Genomic DNA, 6,819 nt, shown 5'->3' with positions numbered 1-6,819 from the left:
CTTTAATGTTATGCAGAGAAACAAAATTTATGCCTACCTATATCTACAGATTCAAAAATAAATCGATGGATATGTAATATAAAATATACCAGTTTGTTAATATCAAATTTTAATTATTATTATTGTACTAATCATAAAAATACAGTTAGTAATACAACAGAATTATAATTAAAGCAATGTGCGACTAAGTTTCTTTTTCTAAGTTTTTTTGTAGAGTGCGACTAAGTTTCGTGATGTCAGGTTTTAAAGTACTAGTTCCAATTATTAAAAAGTCATAAATGTGGGTCAGTTAGACGTGATTGTATTTTTGATTTTACATATTTCATTTTTGAAAAGGTCTGCTCATATATACATGCATTTCCGAAAATTGATGTTACCTTGCAAAATTTTTAATTTTTGGATAATCTGACTCAGATAATGTTGAAAAAAATTTAATTACATTTTCAGTTTTAAATATTTTTTTTTTTTTTTTTTTTTTGTAGTTGTTGACGCATAGGCTTCTGTGGCCATAATGCACCTCCCAAGGTTTTTGCAGTACTTTGATCCAAGCCAGAGGCGGGAATCAAACCCGCGACCTTTGGGTTGCCAGGCAGGCACTTTACCCACCCGGCTAGCCCGGTCGGCATTTTAAATATTGTATTTAGTGCTTCATTAGATTGAAGATCTACCAACTGTAATTATAAATTTTCATCAACATCATTGACAGGCACATCAAATGGATTTTAAAAAGTTCAAACACTTTTGAATTATTTTTAAAATCAAAAAACCTATCCACAAAATTTTCCTGCAACAAACTAATGTTTTGAACAAAATTTTCAGTAGAAAAATTACAACCAGGCATATTTTTAGATAAATTATCGCAACATGGAAAATGGGAAAAATTATTCTGAAGTAGTTGACTTTTAAATAACTCCAGTTTTTTTTTTTTTTTTCAAATGCTTTGACATTATAATACGATTCTTGACAAGTTTGTCTCGTCCTTGTATTTCATATTAAGAAAGTTCAGGTGTTCACATATATCTGTTAAAAAGGCAAGGTTCCACAACCATTTAAGATCTGACATTTCGGGAACAGGTTTCAATTTTTCTTCCATAAATAGATCTATTTCGATCCTAAGTTCGAAAAATCGCTTCAACAAGTTACCGTGACTCAACCATCATACTTCAGTGTATTACAACAAATCACCGTATTCAGCATCAATAATTTTGAGATGATTTTTGATTTGCCGATGATTCAAGACCAGTCTTGCGAATAAAATTTCAGTCATGTCAACAGCCAACTGTTAATATTACAGTTGACATGACTGAATCTATGCTCAAAAATTTTGCACACAAAGACTGCTGGTAAATTTTACAATGAAATTTTATTGGTGTTTTAATATTTTTACTCTCAAGATATTTATGAAGCTGACCTATGAACCAAATTTTAATACTGACCATATTTTTAGTGCCATTCGTAGTAACCGCTGATAGCAAATCCCAATTCAATTTGAGGTGGTGAATTGCTTCTGACACACTCAAAAATATAGTTTCACCTGTTGTTCAAGCTTTTTAATGCAACTGACTCTTCAGTTGCTGCAAAATTTTGATTTACACCTCGAATATAAATTAGTAATTGAACTGTATGGCTTAGTATCTTCAATCTCATCATTTGCTATTGAAAAATGTGTGAATTCACAAACTTTTTCTACGAGTTGATTTTGAACATTGGCTCCCAAATCTTCAATTGTTCTCGTTACAGTTGATAAAGATAAACTTACAGATGCAAAATTCTTTACTTTCTCAAGACATACTTCTTCAATTGCCAAACAAATTTGTTTTACAAATTCTCCATCCGTAAAGGCCCTTCCTTCTTCTGCAACGATTTGGGAGGCTCAAAAACTAGCTCTAACTGCAGATAAATTTTAATGGGTAAAAGTTCTAATCTTCTGTTGTTGACATTGATAAGTTTGGGTTAGTTCTTGTAGTTTTTTCTACCGCAAAGATCCTTGAGATTTATTGCAATCTGAGGCATGTTTTGTGGTGTAGTGATGTTTCACATTATATCCTTTGAGCTTTGACAAGGCTTCATTGCAAATAAGACATGTGCAAGTATCGTTGAGCAGTGCAAAAAATTAATTGACCCCCGCTCATTAAAAATGTAACATTCAGCATCAACTTTTCTTTTCAACATCGACTTTGCCATGATTTTTATGGGGTCACTGGAATAAAAAACATCTCAAAAATATTGGTACAAACGTTTAGGGGAGGTAGGTAACATCTAAAGGAATGTGAATCGCATAGGAACCCATAACCGGAAACGTCACGGAAAAGTAGTAGCAGAGGCACAAGAAGCAGAAATGACACAAGACAGTAATTAGTGGCAAACATTTATTTGACATAATATTAACAATGGAGTATGAGATGGATGCATTTCATGATGTTACAACAGATGCTCGACGGTTCCACCATGAGACGCGATTGCATGCGTGACACTGACACAGCATGGATTGGCGGACACGGTCGAACACACCTGTAGTTTCTTTGACAGTAGCAGCAGTGCAGACGAGTCTCACAACGAGATCCATTTCTGTCTCCACAGGTGATTCATACATGATAGATATGAGGACCCCCCCTCCACAGAAAGAAATCAAGACTCGATAAATCAGGTGAGCATGGGGGCCAGGCAACGGGTCCACCACGGCCAGTCCATCGACGCCCAAAACGCCTGTTCAAATGGTCACGAACACACCTTCCATAATGGGCAGGCACCCTGTTATGTTGAAACCAAATGTTGCATCTCACATTTGCTGGAACATTGTCAAGTAACCCTGGTAGAACTTGTTCAAGAAAGATCCGATATTTAGCGGAGTTCATGTGGGATGGTAATAAGTATGGGCCGACTAAGCAGTCACCGACCATACCTGCCCACACATTTATTGTGAAGCGATGTTGTGCTGCACAGGGGCGCACACCGTGTGGGTTGTCACGAGCCCACACATGAGCATTGTGCTGATTGAATAAGCCTTCCCAAGTGAAATAAGTTCATCCGTGAACAAAACATGGGCTGGAAAATTCAAGTCTTGAACACTTTCTTGGAGAAACCACTGTACAAAAGCCACACGTGCAGGATGATCTTGGGGAAGCAGTAACTGAACCCTTTGGAGATAAAAGGGGTGTAAGGAATCGTCATGCCAGACACACTGTACACTGCAACGAGACACTCCTAAGGCAGAGGCAACGGCACGTGTGCTGGTAGTAGAATTATTCTGGACGGCATTCAACACACTTTCTTTAATGGCGGGAGTTCGCGTCGAACGTGGTCTGCCCGCACTACTCCTGTTACCTCTAAATGACCCATAATCGCACAAATTTTGATGCACACATGCAAACAAACGGTGGTCCGGTACATGTATGTCTGGGAAGTGTTCTCCATAAATTCGTTGAGCGGCTCGTCCATTGCCCTCTGCTAATCCATACACTAGGTGCATGTCTGCCAGATCACAGTTCGTATATCGATGCATGCTCTTTGTGCGGCGACTACTGCTTGAATGAGTAAACCAGAAATTTTCCCTCTCGCGAACTGATGAACAGCGCCATGTACCGACTTACGGTGTCTTTTTCGGTTATGGGTTCCTATGCGATTCATATTCCTTTAGATGTTACCTACCTCCCCTAAACGTTTGTACCAATATTTTTGAGACACTCTGTATATATATATATATATATATATATATATATTTTTTTTTTTTTATGAAAATCCCAAACACGAGAGGCATTAGAACCTATAGTACTTAGTACAGTGCTTGGGTTGGAGGTTGAGAAGACGAAAGAAGATATTGGTTGACATTAGACTTGAACTTCTGTAGACTAATTTTCAGGAAATACGTATGAAGGAAGGCTGTTCCAGAAAACAGCAGTTGAATGAATAAACACGGAAGATGAAAAGTTGGTTCTGTGAGTTTGAAGTTGGACAGTAAATGGATGTTGGCTGGTGGCGTCACATGTTCGGACTGTTTTGAAAGAGAGAGAAAGAGAGAGCAGGAATTATAGAAGCCAATTCAGAAGAACAGTGCCCATAGAAGTATCTACAGAAAGGGTATGCAGCAGAAACATACGTCTATGAGACAGTAGTGGAGAGACTCTGTTAGAGAGGAGTCATTAATTAACCTAACTGCCCACTTCTGAATGGAATCTAGATGCCTGGGGGAGGTTTTGGGGGGCACACCCCAGTTATGGGAACAACATTCCATGGTAGGCAGATTTGTGATTTGTACAGAGTGCACAGCTGTTTGGAAGAAAAGTATTGCTGAGAGCGAAAGAGAAAACCAAGTTTTTTAGATGCAGAGGAAGCAATATTTGTAATGTGCTTGTGCCAAGAGAGATTATAAGTCAGGGTAATACCCAATAGAGATATATGATTTTGCCTAGAAATCAGAGAGTCACCAAAGATAAGCATAGGAGCACAAGAATCCTTTTTGCGAGATATAAGACAAGACTGAGGTTTAGAAGAATTGAAATCAACTAAGTTATCTTTGCCCCACTGGAGAATTACCTGGAGATCAGCATTTAAGGAATTGGTATCAGATATTCGAGAAGTTGAAGCTGATTGAGCAGGACAAGGTTTCTCAAAATAGAAAGTGGAATGCAATGTGCTACCATCGGCAAAACTATGGATAGGATTTCCAGCCAATGGAAGGTCATTAATATACAAGAGGAAAAGAGTGGAGGAAAAAAAACGGAACATTGGGGACACCAGCATTAGTGGAGAAGTTAGAAGAGAGAGAGCCATCTACCATCACCCTCATTGAGCGGTCAGAGAGAAAACTGGATAACCAATTACAAAAAACAGTTGGCAAACCATAAGATGGAAGCTTGTTTAGAAAACCTTTATGCTAAACACAATCGAAAGCCTTTAAGATGTCAAGAGCAACTGCTTGTGTTTCACCGAACGTTTCCATTGAATTAGTCCATAAATGAGTAATATAGGCCAGAATATCACCAGTGGACCGACACTGATGGAATCCATACTGGTGATCGTTGATCAGACAGAAGATTTCTAGGTAGTTTAAGAGTTGGCAGTTAATTGATTTCTCCATTACTTTAGAAAGAGTAGAAGTAATTGCAATGGGATGATAATTGGATGGGAGAGATTTCTCACCATTTTTAGGAATTGCCTGGATATGGGCAAATTTCCAAGCAGAAGGAAACACCTTTGGGATAAGAAAGTGAAAAAAGGTCGCATAGAACAGGATTAAGTTCATGAGCACAGTTTTGAGAACAAGTGGAGAAATACCATCAGGACCTGGAGCTTTCTTAGCATCGAGATTCGTCAAAATCCTTCTGGCATCTTTTCTTTTACAGAATGGAGTGTGCCGGGAGGTAAGGCTTATAATACTGGTCAAAATCTTAATACCAGTATTTCGGTATTTTAAAGTTATGAAACCAGGATACCGGTATTCCAAAAACAAATGTGTTTCTCCATAAAATTTGATGACAATTAGGTGCAATTAAGTAAGGAAAAAACAAGTACTGTAATTACTTGAATTCATGTTTTAAATAAACTTTTATTGCAATAATAAATATTCTGAAAAAAATAATAATTAAAATACAGTTATTCTAAAAACAAAAAAATACATATTGTTACTGCAAAATTCAGTTATGTTTAAGCATCCACACTACCTGTCCGAATAAAGTGAGCTCTTAAGAAACATAAGCAATCCACAGTATGATCATTTAAAATGGGTCTAATTTAGGTACATACAGTATTTTATTAGTGGCAGAAAATGCCCTTTCTGATTCTATTCTGGTACTATTGTACTGAGATAATCGCAGATGATCTCAGTCCATATTTTCTAGGCTTTGGACTTTTTTTTTAGCAAAATTAGTTAAAAGTACTTCATTAATTTACGACTCAAGTTCATCTTTTAAAATCTTGTTGGACTCAGGCAATTTCTTATTTTGGAAAGAATTTGCGGAACAGTTATGTTCTGTTCCATGTTGGCCTTCCATGGTTGAATTATGTTCATCATTTTCTGAAGGAGAAAGAGGTTTTACTATGTGAAGTACAGTTTTCGCTATAGTATCTTTACTGGGCCTGGGAGAGAGCAAAGAGTGGGGATAAAGAACAGAGTGCAGTTAAGGAATTCTTCACATATATAAATGGAAAGAACAGATTGGACCCTTATGTAATGGACGTGGGATAGTATTAGATACCATGCTGAAGTTGCATATGAACTCAACAGTTACTTTGCATCGATATTTACATTTAAAAAAACCCATTTTGTCAATGAGGTATTATGGAAGTGAAGTTGAAAAAAATGTAATTAATGAAGTTGAAATTTCAAATGATTATTTAATGAGAAAACTTTGTGCCTAAAGGCGAGTAAGGCTCCTGTAGTTGATGGCATATACTCTATAATCTTAAAGTAGGCAGCAAGTGAGTGCATTGAACCATTAAGGCTAGTTATGAGAGCATCACTGGACTCAGGAGAGATTCTGTTGGATTGGTGTAAATTAGAACATAAAGGCGGTTTTTCTAGGAGTGTTACAGGAAATTACCAACTGGCCAGTCTTGTTTCCGTTGCTGTGTCGGTGTTGTTTCCTTCATCATTTCTGTACCTCATGAGGTTCCTTTGGTATGCTTTTCTTATATCCAGGCCACTCCTATGAGAAGCTACAGGTGAAAACCTGACTGGTCCTTAAATTTTGCACACCAGTGTACTAGCATCACCCTTTGGATCCACTTTTTTTTTCTTTTTTTTTTTTAGTTGTTGGCATATTGGCTTCTGTGGCCATAATGCAACTCCCAAGGTTTTTGCATTACTCTGATTCAAGCCCG

Source organism: Mastigoproctus giganteus, chromosome 6, assembly GCF_048544385.1.
Source record: "Mastigoproctus giganteus isolate SK-2022 chromosome 6, ASM4854438v1, whole genome shotgun sequence".
Classification (NCBI taxonomy): Eukaryota; Metazoa; Arthropoda; class Arachnida; order Uropygi; family Thelyphonidae; genus Mastigoproctus; species Mastigoproctus giganteus.
Note: the sequence above shows the minus strand (reverse complement) of the source record.